This window comes from Hemiscyllium ocellatum, chromosome 44, assembly GCF_020745735.1.
Source record: "Hemiscyllium ocellatum isolate sHemOce1 chromosome 44, sHemOce1.pat.X.cur, whole genome shotgun sequence".
Taxonomy (NCBI): domain Eukaryota; kingdom Metazoa; phylum Chordata; class Chondrichthyes; order Orectolobiformes; family Hemiscylliidae; genus Hemiscyllium; species Hemiscyllium ocellatum.
In genome coordinates this window covers 34,058,394-34,068,279 of record NC_083444.1, presented here as the reverse complement: position 1 = coordinate 34,068,279, position 9,886 = coordinate 34,058,394, and the positions used below count along the sequence as shown (strand labels likewise).

The window sequence follows — 9,886 nt, the reverse complement described above, 5'->3', positions numbered from 1 at the left end:
ACAAGAAAGTCCATGTAAAAGGCTGCACTTGAAGAACAAAGCAGTTCCGGCCCAGTTTCGAACTGGGGATCATTCGCGTGTGAGGCGAATGTGATGACCGATACACTACAGAAACAAGCCGCAGGCGGTCCCGCTGCGGCTCTGTGGCATCCAGCAGTGAATGTTGAAGACATTTTCCGTTTCAACTTTCTTTTTCCAATAGCTCATTGTTGTCCAGGGTAATTGACATCTTGAGAAAGTTAACAAGAAAAGGGAAGTGAAATTGGTGACAAAATATAGACAAGGATGTCGTCAATGTTTGGACTGTAGAGTACGGTGGAATAGGCTGGGACAATTATCCCGACAGCGTCACGGCTGCGAAATGATTTTATGGAAGGGTTGTAAACTGAGCATTTACGTGTTTTACCCAAGCTGGGGTGAGTTGGAAACTCGAGAGCATAGGTTTAAGGTGAGTGGTCTGAAATTGACAAAGGGCCTGAGGCACATTTCCCACACACAAGGGTGTGCGTGTATGGAATGAGCTACCAGAGAAAGTGAAGGAGGCTATTGCACTCAGAAAATTGCAATAATTGCACCAGAAACTGATAGGATGTGTTCAGAGGGATTGAGGCCAAATGCTGAGGAATGGGACGTGTTTAATTTTGACTGTGCGGTGAGCATGGATGAGATACACCGAAGTATCTGTTTCCACGCGGTGTACCCCAATAACGTTGTGTTGCTTACACCGGTTTTGAAGAATGACTTTTTAGCGGAGCTTGCCTACGCAGTCTGTGGCACAGTCAATTAGTCTGTTCGACTGCTCACGGGAAAGGTAGTATTGTGAAACACTGCAGAAACGAACGAATTCCTTTCTTTTGCTTTGACTGACCATACTTCGTGAAACTTTCCCAGATCCTCAGTTGAGGATTTTTGCTGCTGCAAGTTACCTCTGAACCCCTGTTAACTCGTTATGTATTGAGCGAATCGCAAACAGAAAGCATTTAACACGGAACCCAAACAAAACTGGAATACCTAATGCATGTTGAGACACAGCGAAGCATGAATGCTAAATGTGAGACAGTCCGATGGCATGAGGCATAAAATAATCTCGCAACTAACAACAGGGTAATTCCAAACTATTCTTTCAAACATACTGCAGCCTTAGTGCACCACCACTTCCCAGACAATGCTGAAAAGAGAGAAAGAAAGAATATAATAATTAGGGGCCATAAAAAAGTGAATTTCATCAATCACAGTCTCAATTAGATTACCTTTACCTTCCGATGTCTCGAGGATGGAAATGAAGGAAATCATACCGTGCAGCACAGTTTCAGTCACTGTGTCTGTTCGAGATGCCACTTTCCTTGCCTTTTACCTTAACCGTGCAATTTACAGCAGAGATGTTCACACCTGGACATGAGCCACATGGATGTCAACTGAGTTGGAAACCTGTGTGGGAATCGACGAGAAGCGACTCAATAAATTTTGCTAAACTCCATGCTGCTTATTAGAAATGCAGTTTCTGTTCACGTCAATCGAAAAGGCACTTTCTGAACACAGTAACAGAAGTTACTGCTCACCCCACCCCCACTCCGGGAGAGGTGCTAACTGCCCTTGAGTGCTTTTTGTTCTCGATGTGAAGAGCTCTCACGCCTGAGTCACCTTCACCTCTCTTGTTGCTGAGTGACTCACAAAGAAGGAATTTCACTTCACCAGAGCTGCAACTGCCTCACTTTCCCACTCGCTCTCCCCGTTTACATTTTCCTGCTCGTCAGTGATTTAAAGAAAACCAAAAGGATGCGATGTCATTCTGTAGCCTCTCTGTCGATTCCTCCGTTTCAGTTCCAACACGGCTTAGATCTCGGGACGCACCTTAATACTAGCGACGTTATGAAAGCACATGTCCAAATGTTCCTCTGAGAGTGTAATTTCTTTCATTGCTGTTGCTGATTGAATGAGTCACTAACGTGCGAACTGATCCAAACCATGATTCAGCACCTCTGCTGCCAATTCTCGAACCTTGAATAACGACAGACAGCTTCCAAATGAGGCCTTTCAGAGACGACTTGGGCTACGTTTGACAGACAGACTAGTTCAGGAATCAGTGGTGTACTCTGACACCAGCGCATCAGCTTCTTCCCTGTCTTTGAACTGGCCCGCCTGCACAAGGAATGCAAACGCGGTACTGCTTTTTGTGGAAGATTCAGAACGCGGTAACTGCACTCTGAAGCAGAATGTCATATGATCAGACCCAGGTTGGAGAAAAATCTTTCCAATTCTTTGCCAACTAATTTAATGGAATTGCATTAAATTTCACGAAGAGAGCAGATTTGTTCGAGCAATTTCGAAGGCAGGTTTTGCAGATGTGAAAGCAAACAAGAAAGTCCATGTAAAAGGCTGCACTTGAAGAACAAAACAGTTGCGGCCCACTTTCGAACTGGGGACCTTTCGCAGGTAAGGCGAATGTGATGACCGCTACACAACAGAAACAAGCCGCAGGCGGTCCCGCTGCGGCTCTGTGGCATCCAGCAGTGAATGTTGAAGACATTTTCCGTTTCACCTTTCATTTTCCAATAGCTCATTGTTGTCCAGGGTAATTGACATCTTGAGAAAGTTAACAAAAAAAAGGGACGTGAAATTGGTGACAAAATATAGACAAGGATGTCGTCAATGTTTGGACTGTAGAGTGCGGTGGAATAGGCTGGGACAATTATCCCGACAGCGTCACGGCTGCGAAATGATTTTATGGAAGGGTTGTAAACTGAGCATTTACGTGTTTTACCCAAGCTGGGGTGAGTTGGAAACTCGAGAGCATAGGTTTAAGGTGAGTGGTCTGAAATTGACAAAGGGCCTGAGGCACATTTCCCACACACAAGGGTGTGCGTGTATGGAATGAGCTACCAGAGAAAGTGAAGGAGGCTATTGCACTCAGAAAATTGCAATAATTGCACCAGAAACTGATAGGATGTGTTCAGAGGGATTGAGGCCAAATGCTGAGGAATGGGACGTGTTTAATTTTGACTGTGCGGTGAGCATGGATGAGATACACCGAAGTATCTGTTTCCACGCGGTGTACCCCAATAACGTTGTGTTGCTTACACCGGTTTTAAAGAATGACTTTTTAGCGGAGCTTGCCTACGCAGTCTGTGGCACAGTCAATTAGTCTGTTCGACTGCTCACGGGAAAGGTAGTATTGTGAAACACTGCAGAAACGAACGAATTCCTTTCTTTTGCTTTGACTGACCATACTTCGTGAAACTTTCCCAGATCCTCAGTTGAAGATTTTTGATGCTGCAAGTTACCTCTGAACCCCTGTTAACTCGTTATGTATTGAGCGAATCGCAAACAGAAAGCATTTAACACGGAACACAAACAAAACTGGCATACCTAATGCATGTTGAGACACAGCGAAGCATGAATGCTAAATGTGAGACAGTCCGAGGGATGAGGCATAAAATAATCTCAAAACTAACAACAGGGCAATTCCAAACTATTCTTTCAAACATACTGCAGCCTTAGTGCACCACCACTTCCCAGACAATGCTGAAAAGAGAGAAAGAAAGAATATAATAATTAGGGGCCATAAAAAAGTGAATTTCATCGATCACAGTCTCAATTAGATTACCTTTACCTTCCGATGTCTCTAGGATGGAAATGAAGGAAATCATACCGTGCAGCACAGTTTCAGTCACTGTGTCTGTTCGAGATGCCACTTTCCTTGCCTTTAACCTTAACCGTGCAATTTACAGCAGAGATGTTCACACCTGGACATGAGCCACATGGATGTCAACTGAGTTGGAAACCTGTGTGGGAATCGACGAGAAGCGACTCAATAAATTTTGCTAAACTCCATGCTGCTTATTAGAAATGCAGTTTCTGTTCACGTCAATCGAAAAGGCACTTTCTGAACACAGTAACAGAAGTTACTGCTCACCCCACCCCCACTCCGGGAGAGGTGCTAACTGCCCTTGAGTGCTTTTTGTTCTCGATGTGAAGAGCTCTCACGCCTGAGTCACCTTCACCTCTCTTGTTGCTGAGTGACTCACAAAGAAGGAATTTCACTTCACCAGAGCTGCAACTGCCTCACTTTCCCACTCGCTCTCCCCGTTTACATTTTCCTGCTCGTCAGTGATTTAAAGAAAACCAAAAGGATGCGATGTCATTCTGTAGCCTCTCTGTCGATTCCTCCGTTTCAGTTCCAACACGGCTTAGATCTCGGGACGCACCTTAATACTAGCGACGTTATGAAAGCACATGTCCAAATGTTCCTCTGAGAGTGTAATTTCTTTCATTGCTGTTGCTGATTGAATGAGTCACTAACGTGCGAACTGATCCAAACCATGATTCAGCACCTCTGCTGCCAATTCTCGAACCTTGAATAACGACAGACAGCTTCCAAATGAGGCCTTTCAGAGACGACTTGGGCTACGTTTGACAGACAGACTAGTTCAGGAATCAGTGGTGTACTGTGACACCAGCGCATCAGCTTCTTCCCTGTCTTTGAACCGGCCCGCCTGCACAAGGAATGCAAACGCGGTACTGCTTTTTGTGGAAGATTCAGAACGCGGTAACTGCACTCTGAAGCAGAATGTCATATGATCAGACCCAGGTTGGAGAAAAATCTTTCCAATTCTTTGCAAACTAATTTAATGGAATTGCATTAAATTTCACGAAGAGAGCAGATTTGTTCGAGCAATTTCGAAGGCAGGTTTTGCAGATGTGAAAGCAAACAAGAAAGTCCATGTAAAAGGCTGCACTTGAAGAACAAAACAGTTGCGGCCCACTTTCGAACTGGGGACCTTTCGCAGGTAAGGCGAATGTGATGACCGCTCCACAACAGAAACAAGCCGCAGGCGGTCCCGCTGCGTCTCTGTGGCATCCAGCAGTGAATGTTGAAGACATTTTTCGTTTCACCTTTCTTTTTCCAATAGCTCATTGTTGTCCAGGGTAATTGACATCTTGAGAAAGTTAACAAAAAAAAGGGACGTGAAATTGGTGACAAAATATAGACAAGGATGTCGTCAATGTTTGGACTGTAGAGTGCGGTGGAATAGGCTGGGACAATTATCCCGACAGCGTCACGGCTGCGAAATGATTTTATGGAAGGGTTGTAAACTGAGCATTTACGTGTTTTACCCAAGCTGGGGTGAGTTGGAAACTCGAGAGCATAGGTTTAAGGTGAGTGGTCTGAAATTGACAAAGGGCCTGAGGCACATTTCCCACACACAAGGGTGTGCGTGTATGGAATGAGCTACCAGAGAAAGTGAAGGAGGCAATTGCACTCAGAAAATTGCAATAATTGCACCAGAAACTGATAGGATGTGTTCAGAGGGATTGAGGCCAAATGCTGAGGAATGGGACGTGTTTACTTTTGACTGTTCGGTGAGCATGGATGAGATACACCGAAGTATGTGTTTCCACGCGGTGTACCCCAATAACGTTGTGTTGCTTACACCGGTTTTAAAGAATGACTTTTTAGCGGAGCTTGCCTACGCAGTCTGTGGCACAGTCAATTAGTCTGTTCGACTGCTCACGGGAAAGGTAGTATTGTGAAACACTGCAGAAACGAACGAATTCCTTTCTTTTGCTTTGACTGAACATACTTCGTGAAACTTTCCCAGATCCTCAGTTGAGGATTTTTGCTGCTGCAAGTTACCTCTGAACCCCTGTTAACTCGTTATGTATTGAGCGAATCGCAAACAGAAAGCATTTAACACGGAATACAAACAAAACTGGCATACCTAATGCATGTTGAGACACAGCGAAGCATGAATGCTAAATGTGAGACAGTCCGAGGGCATGAGGCATATAATAATCTCAAAACTAACAACAGGGCAATTCCAAACTATTCTTTCAAACATACTGCAGCCTTAGTGCACCACCACTTCCCAGACAATGCTGAAAAGAGAGAAAGAAAGAATATAATAATTAGGGGCCATAAAAAGTGAATTTCATCAATCACAGTCTCAATTAGATTACCTTTACCTTCCGATGTCTCGAGGATGGAAATGAAGGAAATCATACCGTGCAGCACAGTTTCAGTCACTGTGTCTGTTCGAGATGCCACTTTCCTTGCCTTTTACCTTAACCGTGCAATTTACAGCAGAGATGTTCACACCTGGACATGAGCCACATGGATGTCAACTGAGTTGGAAACCTGTGTGGGAATCGACGAGAAGCGACTCAATAAATTTTGCTAAACTCCATGCTGCTTATTAGAAATGCAGTTTCTGTTCACGTCAATCGAAAAGGCACTTTCTGAACACAGTAACAGAAGTTACTGCTCACCCCACCCCCACTCCGGGAGAGGTGCTAACTGCCCTTGAGTGCTTTTTGTTCTCGATGTGAAGAGCTCTCACGCATGAGTCACCTTCACCTCTCTTGTTGCTGAGTGACTCACAAAGAAGGAATTTCACTTCACCAGAGCTGCAACTGCCTCACTTTCCCACTCGCTCTCCCCGTTTACATTTTCCTGCTCGTCAGTGATTTAAAGAAAACCAAAAGGATGCGATGTCATTCTGTAGCCTCTCTGTCGATTCCTCCGTTTCAGTTCCAACACGGCTTAGATCTCGGGACGCACCTTAATACTAGCGACGTTATGAAAGCACATGTCCAAATGTTCCTCTGAGAGTGTAATTTCTTTCATTGCTGTTGCTGATTGAATGAGTCACTAACGTGCGAACTGATCCAAACCATGATTCAGCACCTCTGCTGCCAATTCTCGAACCTTGAATAACGACAGACAGCTTCCAAATGAGGCCTTTCAGAGACGACTTGGGCTACGTTTGACAGACAGACTAGTTCAGGAATCAGTGGTGTACTCTGACACCAGCGCATCAGCTTCTTCCCTGTCTTTGAATCGGCCCGCCTGCACAAGGAATGCAAACGCGGTACTGCTTTTTGTGGAAGATTCAGAACGCGGTAACTGCACTCTGAAGCAGAATGTCATATGATCAGACCCAGGTTGCAGAAAAATCTTTCCAATTCTTTGCAAACTAATTTAATGGAACTGCATTAAATTTCACGAAGAGAGCAGATTTGTTCGAGCAATTTCGAAGGCAGGTTTTGCAGATGTGAAAGCAAACAAGAAAGTCCATGTAAAAGGGTGCACTTGAAGAACAAAGCAGTTACTACCCAGTTTAGAACTGGGGACTTTTCGCGTATGAGGCGAATGTGATGACCGCTACACTACAGAAACAAACCGCAGGTGTTCGCGCTGCGGCTCTGTGGCATCCAGCAGTGAATGTTGAAGACATTTTCCGTTTCACCTTTCTTTTTCCAATAGCTCATTGTTGTCCAGGGTAATTGACATCTTGAGAAAGTTAACAAAAAAAGAGGGACGTGAAATTGGTGACAAAATATAGAAAAGGATGTCGTCAATGTTTGGACTGTAGAGTGCGGTGGAATAGGCTGGGACAATTATCCCGACAGCGTCACGGCTGCGAAATGATTTTATGGAAGGGTTGTGAACGGAGCATTTACGTGTTTTACCCAGGCTGGGGTGAGTTGGAAACTCGAGAGCATAGGTTTAAGGTGAGTGATCTGAAATTGACAAAGGGCCTGAGGCACATTTCCCACACACAAGTGTGTGCGTGTATGGAATGAGCTACCAGAGGAAGTGAAGGAGGCTATTGCACTCAGAAAATTGCAATAATTGCACCAGAAACTGATAGGATGTGTTCAGAGGGATTGAGGCCAAATGCTGAGGAATGGGACGTGTTTAATTTTGACTGTTCGGTGAGCATGGATGAGTTACACCGAAGAATCTGTTGCCACGCGGTGTACCCCAATAACGTTGTGTTGCTTACACCGGTTTTAAAGAATTACTTTTTAGCAGAGCTTGCCTACGCAGTCTGTGGCACAGTCAATTAGTCTGTTCGACTGCTCACGGGAAAGGTAGTATTGTGAAACACTGCAGAAACGAACGAATTCCTTTCTTTTGCTTTGACTGACCATACTTCGTGAAACTTTCCCAGATCCTCAGTTGAAAATTTTTGCTGCTGCAAGTTACCTCTGAACCCCTGTTAACTCGTTATGTATTGAGCGAATCGCAAACAGAAAGCATTTAACACGGAACCCAAACAAAACTGGCATACCTAATGCATGTTGAGACACAGCGAAGCATGAATGCGAAATGTGAGACAGTCCGAGGGCAGGAGGCATAAAATAATCTCACAACTAACAACAGGGCAATTCCAAACTATTCTTTCAAACATACTGCAGCCTTAGTGCACCACCACTTCCCAGACAATGCTGAAAAGAGAGAAAGAAAGAATATAATAATTAGGGGCCATAAAAAAGTGAATTTCATCAATCACAGTCTCAATTAGATTACCTTTACCTTCCGATGTCTCTAGGATGGAAATGAAGGAAATCATACCGTGCAGCACAGTTTCAGTCACTGTGTCTGTTCGAGATGCCACTTTCCTTGCCTTTTACCTTAACCGTGCAATTTACAGCAGAGATGTTCACACCTGGACATGAGCCACATGGATGTCAACTGAGTTGGAAACCTGTGTGGGAATCGACGAGAAGCGACTCAATAAATTTTGCTAAACTCCATGCTGCTTATTAGAAATGCAGTTTCTGTTCACGTCAATCGAAAAGGCACTTTCTGAACACAGTAACAGAAGTTACTGCTCACCCCACCCCCACTCAGGGAGAGGTGCTAACTGCCCTTGAGTGCTTTTTGTTCTCGATGTGAAGAGCTCTCACGCCTGAGTCACCTTCACCTCTCTTGTTGCTGAGTGACTCACAAAGAAGGAATTTCACTTCACCAGAGCTGCAACTGCCTCACTTTCCCACTCGCTCTCCCCGTTTACATTTTCCTGCTCGTCAGTGATTTAAAGAAAACCAAAAGGATGCGATGTCATTCTGTAGCCTCTCTGTCGATTCCTCCGTTTCAGTTCCAACACGGCTTAGATCTCGGGACGCACCTTAATACTAGCGACGTTATGAAAGCACATGTCCAAATGTTCCTCTGAGAGTGTAATTTCTTTCATTGCTGTTGCTGATTGAATGAGTCACTAACGTGCGAACTGATCCAAACCATGATTCAGCACCTCTGCTGCCAATTCTCGGACCTTGAATAACGACAGACAGCTTCCAAATGAGGCCTTTCAGAGACGACTTGGGCTACGTTTGACAGACAGACTAGTTCAGGAATCAGTGGTGTACTGTGACACCAGCGCATCAGCTTCTTCCCTGTCTTTGAACCGGCCCGCCTGCACAAGGAATGCAAACGCGGTACTGCTTTTTGTGGAAGATTCAGAACGCGGTAACTGCACTCTGAAGCAGAATGTCATATGATCAGACCCAGGTTGCAGAAAAATCTTTCCAATTCTTTGCAAACTAATTTAATGGAATTGCATTAAATTTCACGAAGAGAGCAGATTTGTTCGAGCAATTTCGAAGGCAGGTTTTGCAGATGTGAAAGCAAACAAGAAAGTCCATGTAAAAGGCTGCACTTGAAGAACAAAGCAGTTTCGGCCCAGTTTCGAACTGGGGATCTTTCGCGTGTGAGGCGAATGTGATGACCGCTACACTACAGAAACAAGCCGCAGGCGGTCCCGCTGCGGCTCTGTGGCATCCAGCAGTGAATGTTGAAGACATTTTCCGTTTCACCTTTTATTTTCCAATAGCTCATTGTTGTCCAGGGTAATTGACATCTTGAGAAAGTTAACAAAAAAAAGGGACGTGAAATTGGTGACAAAATATAGACAAGGGTGTCGTCAATGTTTGGACTGTAGAGTGCGGTGGAATAGGCTGGGACAAGTATCCCGACAGCGTCACGGCTGCGAAATGATTTTATGGAAGGTTTGTGAACTGAGCATTTACGTGTTTTACCCATCTGGGGTGAGTTGGAAACTCGAGAGCATAGGTTTAAGGTGAGTGGTCTGAAATTGAC

At 44.7% G+C, this 9,886-nt stretch overlaps 1 non-coding gene across 1 annotated transcript; it reads right to left on the bottom strand.

Moving 5' to 3' along the window:
- Positions 1-9,460: 9,460 nt before the first annotated feature.
- Positions 9,461-9,533, bottom strand: trnav-cac (transfer RNA valine (anticodon CAC)). Its single transcript has one exon. It is a non-coding gene; the product is annotated as a tRNA-Val (tRNA).
- Between the last annotated feature and the right edge of the window lie 353 nt (positions 9,534-9,886).